Source organism: Centrocercus urophasianus, unplaced genomic scaffold (assembly GCF_019232065.1).
Source record: "Centrocercus urophasianus isolate 14NV4802_14NV808 unplaced genomic scaffold, USGS_Curo_1.0 seq_15, whole genome shotgun sequence".
Taxonomy (NCBI): domain Eukaryota; kingdom Metazoa; phylum Chordata; class Aves; order Galliformes; family Phasianidae; genus Centrocercus; species Centrocercus urophasianus.
In genome coordinates, this window is record NW_024884697.1 from 44,340,278 (window position 1) to 44,362,712 (window position 22,435).

The following is a 22,435-nucleotide window of genomic DNA, read 5'->3' on the forward strand; positions in this document are numbered from 1 at the left end:
TCCTTCCTTCCTTCCTTCCTTCCTTCCTTCCTTCCTTCCTTTTTTCCTCTTTTTTTTTGTGGTGTGAAACTTCCTTCAGTGTGTTTATACTGCCTTGCAGCAACCTCTGTGGTTTAAATGTCGCAGTGAGTGGTTTGGTTCACAGTATCTACATGATCTGATCACAGGATGGTTTTCGGCTTTTTCTTTGGGGCATTATTGTACCCTGAACTCTGGTAGGACTGCAGTCATGTTGATGAAGAAGAGCTTTTTGGCCATCTGGTGTTTGAATCTTAGAAATTTTTATGCGTTAAGATGATCTATTTGTGAGCTTAGAAATGTGAATAATATCATTCTTATGTGCTTTCTTTGAAATAGTAGCATTCTTTCAAACTTTCAGTTTGTGGATTCCCAATCCAGCCCTGCGAGCTCAAGAACGGAGATGAAATTAGGACAGCTCAGATGGATAACTGCAAATCAGGTCCATTTAAATGCCATTAAACTGAATAACCAGAAATGATTCACTGTTGAGTCTTTGGAATGTTTTGTACAAAATATAATAGGCACATAGTGGTATGTAGCTCTTTTTCTTTGCATATACATCATCTCTGAGAGAAACACAGCATACATTTCTGCATTGCAGTGCTATGCCAATATACGTGATTGTAGAGCTATGTCTTTTCAGGTATCCCAGTGAAAAATAACAGCTTGCTGGCGCAGCAGAAATACCATTGCTAGAGGATCCTTGTTTTTTCTAATCGTCTTAAGGGATGCCCCTGCCAGGGTCCCCCTCTGTGTGAGCATTATCAGCAGGAGCATGCTCCCACATCATCCCCTGCTTTTATCTCATTCTGATGCTTGAGCACCGGGAAGGTGAGACTGGGAACAAGGGAGCAGAGACAGACACTGAAGGGGTGATTTGTTTGCCTCCAGGTAGTGTCATTTATTTTCAAAGCTACAGGAAAAAAAAACCTTCTCCAAATTGTGAACAGAAACTTCCTAGCACAATTTCAATAGCACTTTTAGAGAGATAGGAAGTGCTTGAGTGTGTGGATTGATGCAGGGTAAATTCATTTATTTTGCTAGGCACATGCCTATTTATATATACAGTAAGAACAACAGCAATGACAAGGAGTCATGTTATCTTTTTTCATGTTAAATCAATGCCATGTCCCAAACTTCTCAAAGCAGCACCACTATTCATTCTGTAGGTCACTCCAATGGCAACAGGTATATTGAGAGAGAAAATATCCTCTATAGTGAAAAGGATGACAAACTTTCAGGTACCTGAGTTCATTTTCTGCTCTGACATAAATTCAGCAAGGGGTTTCTTTTCCACTTATCATTGCTGTTAAGCTGTTTGGAATATAATTTAAGTATTATGTCCAGAAGTTCTTACTAAACCACAAGACATTCAAAAGCAGAAGGAGGGAGTCCTGACTAACCAATGGACAAAAAACAGTCTGATGAAAAGCAAATACATCTGCATCCAGATGTGGAGACTTCGGTACAGAAGAGATATGAACACGTTGGAATGTGTCCAGAGGGCCACCGAAGTGGTTCAGGGGATGGAACACTTCTCCTGTGAGGACAGGATGAGAGAGCTGGGGCTGTTCAACCTGGAGAAAAGAAGGCTCTCTGGGGAGACCTGAGAGTGGCCTTTCAGTATCTGAAGGGGGGCTATGAAGAGGAAGGAAACATTCCTTTTAGAATGATTTGACATGACAAGAAAAGGGGAAATGGTTTCAAACTAAAAGGGAGGAGATTCAGACTGGATACAAGCAGTAAGTGTGATGAGGCACATCACAACTGGCACAGGTTGCCCAGAGAGGTGGTGGATACTTCCTTCCTGGAGACATTCATGGTCAGGCTGAATGGGGCTCGGAGCACCCTGATCAGCTGTAGGTGTCCCTGCTCATTGCCAGGGAGTTGGACAAGATGGCCTTTAAGGGTCCCTTCCAGCCCCCAACAAATCTGTGATTCTGTGGTTCTATAATTTTGTTCTATGAATGAGGAAGATCCTTTTTTTTTTCTCTACAGCAATGTAGTTCCGAAGCTGGTCCATGGTTCCTGTGGCACAGCAGAGTCCTCTCTGGTCTCTAGCTTTGATAAGGGGCAATTCCATATTTTGTGGCACTTTTGTCTCTTTGCTGCTCTACTTACCTTAGGTATTGCAGCCTCTCAGGCAGGTGTGTCGGCAGAACAGACTGTGCCATCCAGGAGTGGCAATGCCCATGTGTCCCTGTGTACCCCATGGGCCCCTTCTCATTTCCCTAGCAGAAGGGCCAGCACTTCTGACAGAAGTCAATAGTAGCCACGAATATCCAAACAGGGCTTGTCCCATGGCACACGGCAAAGAGAAACAGATGACAAATGAAGGTGTGGTGGTGTGTCTGAGCTGATAGCTGTAAAGCTACAGTGATGTGGGATGATGCAACATGGTGGCTCTGGGTGGCTGGTGACACTGGGAAAAAAAGGAATGTGCCTGTTTTCTTCTGGTCCGGGCTGCACTCCCCCAGCACCCAGTACTCGTTCACAGGTCTCTGTTATGCTAATAAAGGAACTGCACAGAGGCTTCTGTCTTCCTTACAAACCACTTCAGGCTCATCTCTGTGTATTAAAACAGGACTTTGTTTAGCAGTCTAGTACTTACTTGACTACAAAAATAGCCTTTTTGTGAGAGCTGCGTGTTCAAATATCTTACTTGGGTCTAAAAGTAAACAATACTGTGTGGGTGCTGTTCCATTTTGATATTATGATTTTTGTCACTGCTGTTCTGAGAGTCCTCATTTAACATTCATTTGGGGTTGTTTCCCTGTACTTATTTTTTCCATCCATCCATGTGCCCAGACTGTCTGACATTATTTGGTATGAGAAAGATAATCTGTGGACCTTTAATGGCTTACATTTTATTTTAAGTGAAAAATTGTCTTCCAAAATAGATAGAATGCATTCTCTCTTTGATGCCGGCTCAGTATGCCACTGAGTATTATCTTGCCTTATACCTTTGTTGCTCTGTGGTGGGTTTTTGACAATAAATTGTTCATTTGGGGCAGTTTCTTAACTTGTCACCCTCAGAGGTGTTTGAAAGAGACTTTTGATTCACCAAGTTTTATATATATTTTAGATGATGAAAGGCCAGAATTTCACTTTTATGTTTCAGCAATAAGCACAGAACCCTCTGAACTATTTTAAATAGCAAATCTTATTAATTGTAGATGAAGGATTAAAGGAGATTTAAATAAGAGAAGCTAAAATGATTAAGTTAGTCGTGGCCCTGGCTGCACATTCCTTATCTGTTTGGTGTTTTTTTTCTGTGTGTTGTTTTTTAATTTTCTATGCCTGTCCCATGGCATTCTGTTCTCTGATAGCATCATTTCTGACCTCTTCCCAAGGGTTGTTTTACCAGCTCCTGACCGTGGCATCCGGAATGTATCCATCAGGGAAATCATACAGAAAATGAATCTGCAGCTGGTTCCCTGGTTCATTGGTTGGATAATATAAACCAGAACTTTTTTTTTTTTTTTTTTTTTAATACTTTAAAATGTGAATGCAGAATTCTTTGGTTTAAGAAAATAATGTGAAAATATTTCTGTAGGATGATTCATAGCCTTTCATATCTTAAAATAGTTTTTGTTTTGAATCATGTGTATGCACTGTTTAAGCAAGTAGATAAATGGACCTGAAGGGCAAAAGCTTTAGAAATGGAAAAGGGTATTTGTGTAGAAGAGCAGACTTTCCTTTAAATTCATCTGCCTTTCCTTCCCCAATATCACACTCTTTTAGAAATGATGTAATATGTCCTACTGTGGATCTGCTATCCTTTGCTACTATTTTTTATATTGAACTATGTATTGTGTGTTACAATTTCAGTGGTGTACTACAAGCTCTTCTACCATCCTCCATTAAAAGCCACCACCGCAACCACCAACAGTAACACTTTTTTTTAGGATGTAATACAAATCTTGTCTTCTAAGGGGGGAAATTTGGACCAGACACAGGAACTGCTGTCATGGGAAACTGAATGATCTCTTGCTTAAACATTTTATCTCCATATGGTAAATGTTTATTTGCTTGCTTTTGACAGGTCTCTGAAAGAGTGTTAGTTTGGGAGAGTTTTGTCTTAATGGGAAGCCTCTAGTGTATAAAAAGTTCTTCTTTGAATGTATTTGCTGGGCTCTTGAACAGCGGGAAGCAATAGGTCTGATGGATGAACATAGAGTAGAACATGTTTTCATGAGACCAAGAACTATCACTATGGAGCAGTTGTGTGGCAGATTTGACTCAGTGTCACATGAAAGGAGAAATGGCTGGTGTTTCAGAGAGAAAAACGGGACTCCTGTAGTGAGAACTACTAACCATTTTAATTTTATTTTCTTGTGTGGCCTATTTTATGGTGCAGTTTTCCTGAAAGGCTTATAATTTGATTTCTCAGGCTCAGGAGCACACTTTAAGTTTTCTTTGAAAACTAATGGACACCCAGCAAGCTTTTTTTTTTTTTTTTTTTGCTTCACATGTGGGCACATGTTACAAATAAACCCTACTTGTTTAAAACCATTTTAAAATGCAATAATGAGTAAAAAGCCAATCTTAATCAACAGCGTACAGCACGAATAAGTGAACTGCAAAAGACTAGGGAACTGGTTCTGATGAAGTTTCTGACTACTGACCAAATGGGTTCAGAAATTCTCTTTTCACTGCAGGGCTTCAGTGTAGAGGATGGTTTTAGACAAACTCATGTGTATCTATTTATTTACCAATCTGTCAGTAAATCAACAGGTGGTTCCTATTGTGACTTGCAGGCTGATGTGACCCTGAGTAATACTACAATTAAGCAAGTTGAAGACTTAAACTGAATTTGGCGTTGGGTTGAAGAATGTGTTCTAAGCCTATGCTTCTGAGTATAAAAGTATTGAAGGAAAAGCCGTTATCCGCTCACTTTGTTTACAGAACACATCTTCCTTTCAGTACAGTTCCTATTAGTATTTGCTGTGAATTGGATAACATAAAGAGATTATTTTGCTCTAGAGTTTAATCTGTTTCTGAAACAAACTGTCATAAGGGAGCACAACGCAGAAGCTGTCCAGAGATATTAGAAATACATTTGGCCAACAAGAATTTCCAAAAGGAAAACAAAGCTGTGTCTTGAATCAGCAGTATGTAATCATGAACAAACTCGTTTTCTTAATGTACTTGAAACAAATCTGCTATATGAGATAAAAGCATAATATATACAGATACTGTGGCAAATGCAACACAATCTACTTTGGTATAACCTGCATCCAGGAGCCTGAGACAATACTAAAAACAGTGTTAACATATAAAATGATATTGCTGAGAGAAAAGAAAAGGAATTAAAGAGGGCAGCGGGGAGAACACGTCAACAGTGAACAGTGAACAGTGAAGTATGATAAAGAATGAGTGAGGCAGATTATATAGGAAGAAGTTTCACACAGATGGTGAGTATGTGGAGGTGGGGTGAATGCTCCTGAGAGTAACAGGCATTTCAGAAAAGGGACGATGCCAGCTTAGTGGAGGAAAGGAGAGAACAACAACATAAAATAATTGCATTTTCTATTATATGCATGCTAAAGTACTGACTCTCCTGCTGCTTAGGGGCATGTGTGCTCATCATTTAAGAGTCTGGTTTTATTTTTGTAGGGAATCTTGCTCGAGCTCCCACTTGTTCTCCCACAGGAGGATTGCAGTCTCCCAAAGAACATCAAATAATAGACACCTTTTTCTCATATTTTCAGGAAGAAAAGAATCCATGGAGAATATATTTGTTTTAACAAGATCACAGCTTTGTTGTGTAATGAGACTGCTCTGAGACTTATCTGGCAAGAAATGCCTTGTTTGGTGCATGTCATCTTTTCTTCCCGAGATTCTCCTATCAGTTCTTCAGCTAGATAGTACTTAATTACCCATTTCCTTACTGGCAGGCAAAGCATTTTAGCAGAGACCTTCTTCCACCCTAGAGATAATGGTAATTTGCAGTGTCTTATCAGTATTGTGACTTTGTGGCCTAAATGCCAGTTTCTATGGCTTGAGTGAATATTTTGGGGAAAATTTGGTTGATTTTTGTTTTGTTTTGTTTTTGTTTTTGTTTTTATTTCAGTCTTTTCATCTTTCCTTTGTTTGCCCATCTTGAAAGAAGAGAAACTCCTTCTTAGATCCTTCATGAGAAGCAGAGAATGACTAGAGGAGTGCACAACAATCCTTTCTAGTCTAATTATAGGAATGGCCAGGTCAGATCTGTTGATTCAAGTACACAGCAGCGTATACTGCTGTGTGTTCAGAGAAAGTGTTTTATACTCTGCCTCATTTAAGGAAGAATCAATAGATCCTCTAGAATCCTGACACCCTGTCTTCTTTTCTCCATGCCATCTGTCCCCTCAGCTTCTGACGACATAGATCCTCAAAAGGGAAAGAAGAGATATAGGGCAGCCATCACGTTTTATACTGCGAGTCTTCTCTGTGTGTCCATGCAGAGTAGGGCAGAGGGACCTGACAGCTGGTCTAGCAGCAACTTGGGTGCAGGAGCAGTCTGCCCACTTGCCTGCTGCAGTTTCCTGCAGGCCATCTTAACCCTGGCAGTACTGGAGCTCCTTTTCCCTAACTAACATCTCCTAAGCTTCCGGTCTTTAAGTTACTTGCTTAAAGCTAGCTCAGGAGTCTCTACATGAACTCAAAAGTGCCTTTTGGATGTCCTCTCCTGCCTTAGAGACCAAAATATTTATCTGTTCTTACTTGGAGAAATCTATTTCATTCTTTTCTTCTTGAGAGCTCACAATGATCATACAACACAGATGCAATAAGAATGCCTATCAGAGAGGACATTTGTCCTTTTCAAGAGGGTTTCCAGGAATTCTAGAGTGGCTTTAGTGAAGTAGACTGTAGAAATTCAAAGAGACATGACAAAATGAGATTAAAAAAAAAGGCATTTCACAGACAGCACAACAAAGCAAGAACAATTCAGAGAAAGAGATGACCGGAAAGATCAAGAGGAGACCACATGATCAGTTTTCTTTGCACAAGAAAAATCTTAAAAGGAGAATTAAAATGTGTAAGTGCCTCTCTAATATGGCTATTCCATGTAGACTGTCACTGCAAGTACTCCAGGGATGTTGAGTAATCATGACTGGGAGGCTGGGAGGGAGGGTGATCGCTCTATTAGAGTGTCTCCCACACTGTGAGAAAATAATAATAAATGGATTGCTGCATCTTCAACTCTTAATTTAATTTAATTTAATTGCATTTAATTAATATGATTTTTTAATCAAGAAGCAAAATCTAATGTATGATAATAACTCTGCTCTTCAGGAGAGCCTGTAAAAATCATGCATCTTGTTTGTAGATGGTACCAAAATCTGTTTAGCCTGGGGGATAAAAGCCTTACACTTCAAGGATATTGAATCCAAACACAATGTAGTTCATACTTTCATTAAAATTTCTATTAACTTTTTCCACTGGTATAGGACTTATGATTTAATTCCTTCTATTTTTTATTTTTTTTTTCAAAGCAGAAATTGATGTATAAGCTCACTTATTTCTCTTGTAAGAGAGAGAAATTAACAGAGAGGAAGAGAAACTTTTCATCATCTGGTGACTGTATTTATTTCTTTTTGGTAATATATTAGTTTATTTCCAACATTAGGATTCCTTTTAATGCATCAACTATTTTGAATGAAGTATCATGTAAAGCTTTCAAATACTCAGGAAAGCTGAAGTCTGATTCAGATGTAACTCTGCTTTCTGTCTTCACATGCTACAAAGCCCACAGTTCCCATTTTGATAAATAAACACACAAAAGTCTCCCCTGGGGTGTCCAATACCTAAACCGAAATGTCTTAATGCTGAACAAATAGCTTCACTTCATAACCCTGAAACAGAATGGACAGCTAGTGAAAATCTTCTGTGATGTTTATTCTGTCTTTTTTTTTCCTTGAACACAGTAAAATGAGAAATCCTCAGAATTCTAATGTAGTGTGTGGGATGTGTTTTGCTTGCTGCATTTACTGACACCATACTGTGAATTTTCATTACTATGGGGCAAATGCCAAGGCCACATTTGTGAAGTTCTTCAGTGGCTATGTAGATGAACATCCTGGTGGGGACAATTTGGCCTACAGCATCCACAGCATACTTTAGTCTTCTGTTCCATATGGCCCAGTTGCCTGGAGATAAAGTATCAAAATAGAGCTGTAGTCTGTCTTGTCCAGATGACAAGGATGTTATTAACGTGTTAGAAGAATAATAATAGCCAAATACCCAGTACTGAGAGAGTCCTTCTCATACACTATGCATAACTTTTTATTACTGTTGATATTTAAAAATATACCTTTCAGGCTTGATTCTGATTCCATTTGTCACATTACTGTTTTTCAAGGTCTCTTTTTCCTATTCAGATGTATTATACTCCAGCCTGAAAAGTAATTGCAAGTCCTTGAGGCTCATAAGGGATTTGAATCCTTTGCTGACTAAGGATGCAGTTTAAATAAATGCACATCGTTAAGCGGGTATGTAGAAGTTGTATTACACTGGAACCTCAATATGCTGTAATTTGGTATTATTAAGCACAGATATATTTTTCTCAAACGAATCTTTCTTGGAAAGGTCTCTCATGAACAGGAAATTTGTAGCAACAAGCAACTGAACTTTCTGAACTGCTCTTTCACAAGACTCCCTCTGTCCTTTCACTCCTCTCATCTTGAAAAGGAGCTACACAATTACCATTTTATTACATTGTGAGTGAAAAATAGATAAACCTATCTTGATTTCTCTGTATGTGGCAGACCAGAATGAATATACCTATAGGTATGTCTAAGGACCTGCAAACATTAGAACAGTTAGGGTTATCACTTACTTACTACCCCTTCAGATTAGAGCTCCCTTCTTGTGGCAACTGCAGCGATTTTGCAGTTTGTGCTGCCTGTTTATGTTAAATATGAATGAGTGTGATGGATGTTATTATTACTATTATTATTATTAAGGTTTCTACCGCTGCAGCACTCTCTTTGGTTCTTTTGGTTTTTTCTTTTTTTCAGTTGTCTATATGGTTTTCCAGAGATGCCAGCAGAATTTTTGAGCCTCTGTAGGCCAGGCATAAGGTGAAGAAAGCTGCAAGAAAATGTTCTTCTCTACAGCTTTAATGAAAGAATCCCTCTTATTGCTCCAAATACAGGAAGGTCAGGCTGCAAAACAGTGGAGCCAGCCACATATTTGGGCACTGCTTCATTCTCTCACATTTGTTCACTGTCATCACTCCCTTCTCCTCTGCTCTGCCTGCAGGTGTCATAAAGCATCATAAAGCCAAAGAGGAGACAAGGAAGCCTTGCTTCTGATTTGAATGGAAAGACTCTCGACTATCTCTGAGCAGGCAATTATCAAACTTGTCAAATGCAACAAGCTTTGCTGAACTCCTCCCATAGTCGCTGCTGTTTGCAGTGAATTCAGCAGAGTCAAAGGGAAAGAACATGGTCATGGCCATGGAAGGACAAGAGTTCTGAGATCATGATTCCTAAGACAAACAGATCTCACTAGAGAGTTATGTACCTTTGATTTTTCCTGCAGGATCCTGGCTCAAAGATATTTAAATCACCTGAATGTCAGCATACTCAGTGCAGTGTAAGAAAATACTGCTATGATACTGGCATCACAGCTGTCGGGCTCTGAGATGTCTGCTGGAAGCATGGAAACATCTCAAGTGAGCTTTCCATGTTCTGATGCTAAACCAGTGATGGTGTTTTCAGAAGTAACTTCTGGACATGTTTAATGTATTTACGTATTTACCTATTCTTATTTCAAGCTGTCTGAGGTAACCCAAAGCCCTGTGGTAACTTCATGACAAAAGATACAGTGCTTGCATGTTAGGGAAGGTAGAGCTGCAACTATGCCTTCAGCTTTCCTTGTGCCCAGTCCTAAATGATCTCGGTGATGCTTCTGTAGCCAATATCTGATAAGGACTGACTTTGTCATAAGCATCTAGATCATTAAACAGTCTCTCAGCCCAGTGATTTCTGCGTATCAAAGAAGCTCCTGGCTAGCAATATCTTGACCCTGATTTCTTCCAGAAACAAAATTTCCATGATGTTTTCTGTGTCTTATGGTTTGTGAGCCAGTTGGTCAGCCTCAGACAGAGATGTTGTAGAGGCAAGGAGGTCAGAGAACATATTCACAAACACGTTCAAGCTTACCTACCCATGCATGGTACAGCCTGAGCTGTGATCCTCCTGCAATAGTTGCCCTGAACAGGAACGCACCGTTCCTCCCTCTGTCCAGATTTCATTTTGGAGCTTGGGTGCAGTCCACTGCATGGCATGCTTGGATCATAGAGCATGAAGTCCTTCTGTGTTTCATAATCCGGATGGGAAAAAAATATTTAAATTCTTTGAGTTTTATGTAAACAAAACCACAAGACAACAGATATTTGTGGAGCAGCTCACACTTCAGAGAAGGCTGTGGCAGGAGTCCAGCCTGTGCTAGACTTCAACAAATCTGTGTAAGTGAGTCTTGGACAGGCGCAGGTCTTCTTCACATGCCATGCACACAAGACTCCCAGCTGCAGGGAAAACTTCACTTGTAGCTTGTGCTGTGCAAGCCGCCTGGCAGAGCAAGACACAAATATGTTGGAAGTTCGTCCTCATTAGTTCTTCTGTTTATAGTTATTGTCTGAAGAAATGAAAGCACAACACTATTTCCTTTCTTCTAACTTTACCTTTGCACTGTGCTAGCCCTAAGCCTCTGCATGTGCAACACTTTTTTAGGAACTGTTTTAGAGGCTGAAAGTCAAAAGCTCTTGAAGTTTAACTTCAAGCAATATTTCTGGGGGAAAAGGAATAAGAATTAGATGTTGGAATTAAATTAATGACTTATCATATAAGAAAAACCCTTCTGTTGACTTTAAAAAGTTTTCTCTTCCCTCAAGGCCTATAAAATAGCATTTGGAGTATGAAGACCTCTCTTGCTTTGTAAATAAGAAGGTGGGAAAACAGTGTATTTAAAAATAAATTATTCAAAAGATTCTGAAAGATATAATCTGTAAAGTATATGCTTTATACGGAATGTATTACTGAAAAAATGGTGTGTCAGTCTAAACTGGAATGAACACCAGATGTTCCTTAGCTAGGTCTAGAGCTGAGAAAAGTAACGTCAACTAAAAACAAGGCTGGGTAGGGTGTACCTGAGGGCAAATGTGATTCTCTGCCAGAAGTTTACTAGGTAGCCATCTTCTTTGAGGAATTTACAGATTCCTCCTTTTTTGCATTCCCAGTTTGTTATTGCTGGCAAAACAGCAAACAGATAATTACAATTTAAGTTGAGCACCTAAAAAAATTCCATGAGAAGAAGCTCATGGGAAAGTAAATAATTTTGTTTTCCATATGCAGTAAACAGAGCATGATCCCATAGGGAGAGTGCTGAGGATACTAAATTCAGTCTCTGATAAAACCAGACTTCTTTGGTCCTTGTGTTTGCAGGGTAGTTGGCTGAGAAGGGTCATATGAGTCCTTGGCAGGAGCTGGTCACCTCCTTTCCAGTGTGTCCAGAGAGCAGTCCCAGTTGGGATTTTATGCCCTGGCTATACAGTCCCCGGGCTATGGGTGCAGAGGTAATGGGACATCCTTTACTCAGCCTAAACATCTGGAAGTCAACAAAGGAATAAATTTTGTTTTCATTAAAGGTGAAAGAAGTTTCACTGAAAGAAAGGAGCTTCCTCTTATCTTGAGTGGGTTAAATTCAAACAACTTTATGCAGTTGCTTACTTACTGCTCCTTACTGCTATGACTTTGCCACTGTGACATTAACATTGTTCTAATAACCACTTTGAGTGTATGCAGAAGATGTATATGCATCTGCACAGTTGCATACATATGTAAATATAAAAGTATTTCTACACCATATTTAGCCATTTTCATACTGCGTAGGTATAGACAAACTATCAGTTAAACAGAGACAAAAAATGTAGGTGATGATTGGATCAGACAGAAAATGAGAAAAGACTGTAAAAGCTTAAGAAAGAAAATAAATGTGGAAAATTCTTTAATATTTCTTTAATATATTTTTGGGATAACTCAAGTATCAATATGATGTAGGGAAAAAAAAGCGCAATATAAAGAAAAGTATGGAATAAGTAGAAGGAAGTCAAAGAATTTAGATTTTATTCAGTAGAAAATCTGCTAGCAGAAGTTTGTAATGAAATACAACCAAATTGCCCACCAGGTATAACAAAGTATGTACCAAGATCTAACATTGATAAGGTTATGTATATGGTCATAAACTAATGATTCCAGTCTTTAGACTTTATCTTGCTTACAGTTTACAAGTTAATTCTCCTCCTTTCATCACTGTTCCTGCTCTTCCGACACCTGCAGTTGCTTTTGCTTCAGTCTGTTGACTTGAAGAAATTCTTCTGCTATCTGATATCATACGTCTTCACCTCTTGAAATACAGAAAACAATAAAAATAAAAAACTAGATTACATATATAAGGCAGAAGAACATAGAAGTTGCAAAGTCCAGCATCCAAAAGTTAGGCAATGTCAGAGTGAATTTTTCAGGGCATCCTTAATTTTGCCTCCTGGTGAATATGCATTATGATACAGTTTTAATTACAAGGTTGCATACTATTACTTTTCCCCAGGACACCTGCTTCAGCAGGGCACAGGATGGATGATGCTCGCTTAATGAGCAGCTATTCAATATGTTCTTTTATCCTCATTGCTTGGCATTTGGCCCCAGGCCTTATTTACTGCACACTGCTCAGGCATGGCTCTAAAGACAGAATTATTCATTTGCCATTCAACTGTTCTGTAGTTTTTTTCACTCTATCTAAACACATCGCAAACTTTAATGAATCTTCACAATACCATGGGAAGAACAGGGTCAGCTGAACCCCTCTTATAGCTAGGGACCTGAACATTACAACTTATCCTCAGTGCTTGCATGTATTTGAACTGCTTTCTCCTCTACCCCTTAAGGAGAGACCCTTTTCTCAAGACGGGCAAAACAATTTTCTCCCCATTATCTTATTTGCTGAATGTTGTGGCTGAAAATTTCAAAAAAAATCTGCAATCTGAGGTGGGAATTCCATACAGAAAACTGCAGTCCTTCTAACAGAGCAATAAGCTTTGTGAAAGCACAGTACTCTCTCTACAAGACACTTCCACAGAAACTGTGAGCAGCCTTTCCTGCAGTATTGACATCTGTACACACAGGAGTGTGTGTGTGATACATACATAGGAATCAGACTTCCATGTGTAGGGATGCATATAGAAAGTCCTGTGTCCAGAGAGACAAAGCAAGAAACAAGACTGAATCTTTCCCCAGTAACAGGGCCATGGGTTTCAGCATAGCTTTGCCAAGTCCCTCCAGCTGAGGAGCCGGCTGATAACTTTATGGCTGCTTCCTTAATGGTGAAATGAACAGATTTGCTTACAAAATCTAAAACCACTTGCAAATTATATTTATTTTAGATACCGTACTCTTTGCTGGCATATTAAGCTCTAAAGCCTTTTGTAGCGTGCCTGTTTCTAAAATCCCTCAGTTTTAAATGACCTTTGTCTAAAACAAAAAGCAAAACTGGGCAGAAAAATGGGATCTTCTCTTTCCTTCCTTAACCTCTGCTGTTTACCACATAAAAGCAGTGAGTTAAAATAAAAACCTGGTGATAGTTTATCGTGGGCCAGTGAAATTCAATATCCAATATCCGTTGGTGGATTTCTTGGCTTAAGAAGATGGCAGCTTGCAGGTGCTTCACAGAGATTAGCCTCTGCTTAGGAATCACTGAGAGGAAATGGAAGAAATGATGGCAGAAAGACTCTTTTTGGTGTGCTGCTAGAGGAAGATTAAAACATTGACAAATTACTTGAACTTTGATGAATTTTTTTAGAAATCAGTACAGACCACTTGGGTAAGTCAGTATGTGTTTTTTTAACTATATCTGTTTGCTGAAGATCTGCAGAAAATTCAGCTAAATTGAAATTTAGTGGTGTCTGAGATGAGAATGCCTGAAAACCAAGAACCACACGACAAAATTTTTAATTAGCAGGCAATTGGGTTTGAGGTTCAGAGCCAAATGTTCTTTGTTTTGTTTTGTTTTTGCTACTTATTTTTAGTTTATTTTACCAGTCAAGATCTTCAAACATTTTTAATGTCCCAGTCCATCTTCTTCAGATTTGTAGTCCTGGTCTGTGAGTTTGTGTCTTTAAATAAATCATTCTCACTGATGTTTTTGTGAATTTTGCTGCGCATATGCCAATAACATACTATTTCTGGACTGTATGAATATACTTACCAGGACAGGAGTGCAGAGTTTTGCTCTGGATTAGTATCTGTAGCTAAATGTTTTCACTGTTTATGGATGCCCATGCCTGGTGTTGATTTTGAGTATCTCAGATCTCAGATGTGAATTCAAATGTTCTCAGGTTTGCAGTTAGTAAGTTTGGCAAATTGAGATTTGTTTGAAAGTCATACAAGCATTCCTGGAGAGAGGACACAATAAAAGTCCTATCTTCCATGGACATTGTGCAAAGAAAGTCACTTCAGTTTTCCTATGGAGGAACTCTCAACTCCTCTTTTGACTCTGAGGATAAAATGATTTGTTTAGACTTGGCAACCAGTGAACACTGCCTTCTGAAATGCCACAAGATCATGGAGAGAACGTTGGGTGAACTAGATTAATCAGGACTGTGTTGTTTTTCTCTTTTCTGGTTCACAAAATATTCTCATTTGCTTCATAGTTTACAGTGCAAGATAAATGGGCAAAATACAACTACAGGAGACTGAATTTTCTTTCTTCTCTTGCCTGATATTTGCTGTGTATACGTTCTCTTCTTTTTTCCAGTGTTTAGACTTAAAGAGAAAATGAGTCTTTCCTGAAGGACTAATGGGAGAAGAAAAATGTGTTCTCCTTATAATATTGGTATGTTCAAAGACTTTATTAAGAAATTATATATTGCAACTACAATTAAAAATGAACTGCATAATGTGTGCATAATCTGATTTTCAGGTGGCTTGGACTTCCAAAAGAATTGCCTCCATCTACTCCTGATGTGTCCTGTTTACTTGCAGATCTTTCTTTCACCATCTGCTAAAGTACTTTTCAGAAGTGTTGCCCAGATACTTTTGGCTTTTCTTTTTTCCATTTTCCTTTCTTTTTTTCATTTGAATATTAACAGAATGCTTTTTTTTTAAAAAAAAAATTGTATTGGATATGCAAACTCATTAGAAAATAACCTCGGTTTGGATAATAATATAATTTGCAGCTATTCCGCATCCACACACAGCATTAAGGTAGTAGGAGAAGAGCTTTTTCTTCATTGGAATTCATGGCACTTTCTCATCCTTCATTATCAGAGATATTCTCCCAATAAGCTCAGCTAGCAAGAAAAGGCCAAAATAGAGGAATCACGGTTGTCAAGGACCTTGAAATTAAAAGGCAAAATACAGCAACTTCACTGTGCAGGTGCTTCACTGCTCTTTCTCTGGTATGCCTAGTATATGCATCCAAAAGCCTGAGCAGCATTCAATAGGTTACTCTGAACATTGATCTTCTCCCTATATTTCCATCTCTGTTTAAATCATTAGTATATTTATCCCAGACTTTGCCATGAGAATTTCACCAGACTCCACTTGCAAATAACTCAATCTGTTTTCTGTAATTAATATGATTCTAGTAACAGCTATGGCTGTTTTTTATTTAAAAGGGGAATTATTAATCTTTGATAATACTTCCTCTACACTGAAGCAATGAGACAAAGGCAGAATCTGTGAAGGAAGGAGAAAGGTTCCTGTCCTTGTACCTCCCCTTTGGGGGTGCTGAAAGCAACAGGATTCAAAAATCAATATTAAAAATCCAGCAAGTTCAACATCAATTATCTTCCTGTGGTGTTTTGCCCATCCCGGTGACTGGTGCCACACAATATGGTGCCAAAAAGTCATCAGCCTGGCAGCTGGGGTGTTTTTGTTTTGTTTTGTTTTGCTTTTCTTTTATTTTCTAACACTGATCCAGTAAATATTTGCTGGGCCATTTGCACCATCTGCCATGCAAATGTTAGTCCAAGGAAGAATGACAGACATAGGGGAATATCCATGTTAAAGCATCATTTAAAGTGGAAATGCTGGTGCCAGTGTCAGGAAACAATGAGAACAAAGAAGATGAGCAAGAAATAGGAAGGAGAAAAGGATATGGCCTCTGCAACTCTGTAGAGAATCATCTGATTCCCAGCACCTGTGACCAAAAGTGTAAAGTGTGCATTTAACAGCTACAGTCTTCCCCAGACACCGTGAACATGGAAAACCAAGGACCTACATGCATATGGCTTGGCACTAGAAAACGACAAACTGGTTTGACTCGATTGGAAAACAAACTGAGCCTCTGTCCAATATCTGCAACTAAAAATACTCGTTTCTGTAGCTGAAAAACACTTTGGTTTCTGTCTGTCGCTCTCAAGCGCTCAGGGGCTGCTGTCTGAGTCAGAAGCTGGGGGAGGTGTGATTTACAGCCAAACAGGGATCATCCTGAGATATGGCAGTGTCATTATAAACAAAAAGCCAGGAGATGCACTGATGTAATGAAATGCCCACGTTGCCTCAGGCCAAAGATGAGATCTTGTGATATTCTTATGATAAGTATCTAGGTTTGGGTCCCCTCCCCAACTGCATGAGTCAGCTTCACATTTAATAGATGAGAATCTCAACATGTTTTGAAAGTGTTTTCTCTGAATGGAAGCAACCTTCTTTTGAGATTTTAATACCCACCGGGCCAGCTCAGATGAACTCACAAAAAAAAAAAAAAAGAAAAGAAAAGAAAAGATACTTTTCTTTTGTTTGACCAGTGGTACAGAGAAAGGTGCAAAGACCATGATATTGATTTTCAGATGGCGCACATCACACAACAGGTCAAGTTAGTCTACAGTAAAACACAAGGATATGTGTTACACAAAGGGAAACAATAAAAGGTGATTTCCTGGGCATCAGCCACTCACTGTTATTGTTGCTGCAGCCACATAAAACCCTGTGTACTCCTGATGCTTGACCTTCAATCACTGTAACAATGCCATGTGGATATGAAAGCAGTGAATTTCACTTTCTTCCATTGTAACGTTCTCCACTGGCATTTGTGACAGGAATGATTGTTGTCAGAGAAAATTAGGTGTCAGGATGCTTGGACAGAACCTCAGACATCCATTGCGGTAGGAAATCACAAAAACAACAATGTCATGACAGCTGTACATTAATGGAAGAATGATTGTTTCTGTAGGGGAAAAAAACACATGCACAGAACTCAAAACTTCTTTCCTCTTTGGCAAAGTGAAAAAGTAATTACCAGTGCTGTTCTACTTTTTGTTTATTCCTGCTCATATATTTCCAGTTTATATCTGATGCATTTTTGCAACCTATTGGGATTTCTGGTCATTTCTCTTCCTCATGGTGAAAACAAAAGAATACCTCTGTGCAAGATACTGCAAAGTATCAGCCTTCTAGCTCAAGTCATAATGACAGTTCACAGGCAAGAGGACACCAATTAGCTGCATCTTTTGATGCTTCAATGGAATGTACAAACAAAACCACATCATCCTTCCCATTGGAAGAAAGTATAAACAAATCTGAATATGGAAAGCCATGGCTGAAATACATTTTTGTTTTGTTTTGTTTTTTTTTATTAGAAAAATAAAATCATTTTCCATGTGCTTGACTGCATAGGGATCATCTTTCTCATTTTGTATGTGAAGGACGGTGAGAAAGAATTTTAATTTTTTTTTTTCCTGTCCATTTTCTCTTTCAAAACTGAAATAAACAAATTATGCTGTCAGAAAGGAAATGAGGGTTGCGTTTCTTGCTTCCAGACTTCCTTTGCTGCCATGTAAGTTATGCTTGCCTGTGTTGGAATGGGGAGGTTATACACTTTATCAGTGATGGAGTTGCTGCTGTGGATTTGCAGAACAGTGACGTGAGGAAATCTGAAACTGTCATCTTTCTCTTGTTTGGTGAGACAAAAGGTAATTTTTAAATCAGTCCCATATGTCATTCACACATATTCAGCAATCTCTGCAGACCCATCCATCTGCCACCTTTACCCAACCTGAGGACTAGGAAGCCCACCTCGAGGAAATGGAAAGCATGTATTAAAAATAATGAGCTTTGGTTTTGCAGCATCCCGTAACAAATTTTTCACTGATGTCTATGCTAAGGCTTATTTGTTTCATCTGAATTCTATTGCTGTTGTTTAACCATTAATTGATTCATCATAGACTTACTGATTCATCACAAAAGTAGAAGGTCAGTGCCCAGTTCTTTTCAATTTTAATTCCAATTAAATGTTGCTTTCTAGCATCTTGATCTGACGGGCTCCCCCTGCACTCAGCTCTTTGTGTCTTCCTTTCCTTTCAAGCTATTTGACAGCCATTTCCAAGGAGGAGATAGCAGCTGCAGCAAACTCTCATTCTTGTCTTCCTTGTTTGCCCCAAGTGAGATGAAACTGTATAAAAGGAGTTTATTCTTCGAGATCACTAAGGCTGAGACTTGGGGCACGGTTCTGTCATGTGCCACAGGACTTCCATAGTCCAGTTTTCAGAGACAGAATTTTGCGTGCTCTTCTGAAAGAGATTTAAATTTCAGGAAAGATGCAACATATTTCTGAAAAATATCTCTAATGATCAGATCTAAGGAGATAACTTCCATAAAGGCCATCTTGTTATGTTAGGATTTGTGTGTCATTGCTATGGGGACACTGTAAATGTATGCAGTGCTTTAAAGCACTGTCTGGTGTTTCACATATATTGTACTTCTCAAAGCAATTGCCTGTTGCCTGGGAAAAAGGATAAATTTACTATATTAAGCAATAAATATTATATGTAATTGCATTTAGATATAAACTCATATTTCCATGTTACATTTTATGATTTTATAAAGGCGACACCCGGAAGGTAATGATTAATTATAGAACTAGGCTGGGCATTGGGAGTGATTTTATGAAATTCTAAGGCATCCTATGACATGAAAAATCCATTGGTTTGTGGTAAATATATAGGACTGTTTTCCTTTTTCTCACTTTTTCTGGAGACCTTAGTTGGGCATGAGCTGAACAGCACACGTTATCAGTTTAGACACACGCAAGGTGCCAGAGCCTCAGAGCATTTAACTCTGTCAAAGCACAGTCTGTGGCAGGAAAGGCAGCACTGTGAGGACCAGGGAGGGTGTTTGGCATTTGCTCTGTGACTCCGCCGCTTCTGTAGGCCTGTTTCGCCTTTCAAACAGATGGACCACCGTGCAGCTTCATTTAGGCTGGACTCCAACATTTATATTTCCCAGGTAGATTTTCACATGGTGGTTCTCTTCCTGGTGCTTGAGAGATGTCACTTGCACCACTTTCCTTAACAACAAGAAGAGCCAAGTTTGCAGCAAGGCAACCCTTTTCCTCAGAGCACAAATTATCCATTACCATCATGGGGTTTCTAGAGCTGTGCGTGCTTGTTCTTTTCCTGAAGGACAAAGTAATCACCTTCATACAACTTAGACCTAATGGTTGGCAACCCTGCACATGGCAGGGGGGTTAAACTCAATGATCCTTAAGGTCCTTTGCAACCTAAGGCAGTCTATAATTCAAAGTCCTTTCTATGATCTTGTACTTATCAGAGAGATATTCCATAAGCTTTACAGGCAAAAAGAGACCTACAGGACCTCCCTGGTGAGAAAATTCCAGAGTGCACAGGCCAGGTCTGACAGAGCTTTCTAGACATCATGCTGCCATGTCAGATGGCACAGTGGGTATAAAGCAGCTAGGAAGCAAGTTAACTGAGTAGGCACACAATTATATTTCCTGAACTATTTTGTTTCCTGATAGCAATCAAGCATAATTAATCTATGTGTAAATATTACAATTATATAGCAAGATAAATATACTTCACTTTCATCTTGCTGAAAATTCTTTTTCATGAGAAATATGTCCTTTTCTGATGGGATTTTTTCATCTTCCAAATTAATTTTCATTCATGCCAGAGAAGGTTAGGGAAGATGACTAAACTATTTTTTCAGATTTTTTCTTTCCTTCCATGTTTTTGCCTAGATAGTAAGGTATAGTTTCAATTCTTTCTAGTCAGTGAGCAAGCCACAGGTTTCTTAGAGGTCCGCAGTATGGAAATAGAAGGTCTTGCAGGGAGGAAGCATTTCTGAGGCAGTGCAATGGGAGTCTCATGTAAGTACAATTACTCACATCCTGATGCCTTTGAAGCTTTGGGCTCCAACCCATTACGTATTGCAACCTGCAGGGCGGATCATTTAGCAACCGATGGAATTCGTTAGACTAGAACAATGATGACATTTGTATTGGCAGCTGTCTAGCAGCAAATATTTTAGTTTCATGCTAAGCATGTTCAAACTGAACAGGAATTGATTATAAACCCAAGTCAATATTATGCTGGCAAAAGTAAAGTGTTCAGTGAGAAAAAAGTGGCCACTTTTCAGAGAAACTTATTGTAATGTATTATTAATGCAAAGATGATCAGATAAAAACTGGAAGTTGGCCAGCTGTCAAAAACTCAGAGTGAATCAAAAATTTATAGAACACTATTGAGTTATAACAATCCTATTATAGATCCCAGCAATCATTTCTGCTGAAGCACGCTCCTTAGATTATTTTACTGTTGAGACATTAGGATACAAGGATTTAAAGCTTTGAAGAGTCTCTCTCTCACACTCTTTTCTTTGGAATAGCATAAAATTAAAAATGAAATTTACACAGTAAATTATTTAGCTCCAGTTCACGTTTGGATTGAATAAGAACAATAGAATTTGAAGTAAGGGCAGTATTTTTCCTTTATGGATTGTATTTTGCTGACTTACATGAAAAATTACTGCTATTACATTCAAGCAGAATGAATTGCTTTATGAAATCTGTAAACTTAATTTGTGCATGCACTCAACCCACTAGCTGCAGACGTGATGCTTTCAGGAAAAAAAAAAAATGGATAAATTGAAACATCCCTCCATACACACATACACACACACACCCTGGTGAAATGCTCCTCAGTCTATGGACTTCCTCTCCTTGAGAGTGTTTTCAATTTTTATTACCTATGTCATCTTTATATACGAGATCCATTCTTCCCAAATGCTGGGCAGTGACATTAGGTGGATACGTTCTGAAATGGGCATCTATAATCGTCTGTATCTCTGACTGTCTGTCCCTTTTTGTGCCAGGATTTCTAAAGGACCTATCACTCCTTTATTTAAGCTTCATCTTTCTTGTATATAACTTAAAGCAAAGGATGCCTTGAAATATCCCTTCTGCTAGATATCAGCTTCCTCTGTCTAACTTAAGACTAACAAATAATTGTTCCCTGGAGGGAAGACCAGCCTGAAAGTATTGCTAGTTTTAAGTAATGTAGCTCTGAAATAAGGATGAGTTCTCTTTCCTTCCTATCATATGTGTCTCAGAGAAGATGAGCTTACCAGATCCAGTGGTTCTAGATACCTCTATAGATGTGTAGGATGTAAAAAGGTGTTTGCATTCCTCTTTGTTTTTGCCATATTACCAAGTCTGCCATTTCCACTCATTTATTATATTTTATAAAAGATAAAGTAGCTGTTTTTTAACAGTAGGCTTTCAGTGTAGGGAGAAAGGTATTAAGAATGGGCTGGGGGGTCTTTCTTTATTGCAGCTGCTCTTCAACAGCTAAGCCATGACATAATATGAGAGCATAGATGGGCACAGTTTGTGGGCTGCAGTGTGGTTCCTATGCAAAACACAGCAAGCCACATTGTCATGATCCTGAGGCTGAGCTGTTGCACCAGCTTCATCACCAGCCACTTTCAAACACCATGCTAGCCACCAGCTCTGGGTTAGTGCAGTTTCTGCAGGCTCAGACCACAAGCATAGGCCATCTGCATCTGCTTGCCTCATGTTGTGCACTGTCCTGTGTTTTCATTTTGGAACATGAAAAAATGGAGACTATTTGTATGTCTTTGAATAACTGATAATCTTAAAGTGGATCGGGCTAAACTTTTCTTCATTTGCCAGCTCATATAAAGCTTGAATGCCAGAGCAACTTTCATCTGCTCACAGACGTAATGTAATGAAACGATGGTAGATACCATGACCCATGAATTGTTATTTTTAACTTGACATTTCTTTCACGTCATTGCAGATGTATTGAAGAATGGGAAATAAATGAAATTACTGGGTTCTTTTGAACTAACAGTCTATTGTCAGGTTTATCGTGTTACAGTGGTAGCTGCAACAATTTCCTTAAGTGATTTTTAATGGATAGCAGTACACATCAAGTTATGATCTTGTCAGATATGAAAACTAACCAGTGTTAAGTTTCATCAATATTTGAATGGAAGACTAGAGGAAATCCTGAGGGTTAAACAAAGCTGGGAGAACAAGAGGTTATTAGGAAAAAAAAAAAGCAACTGAAACACATTACAGTTAATTAAAATTAATTGACCATACTATT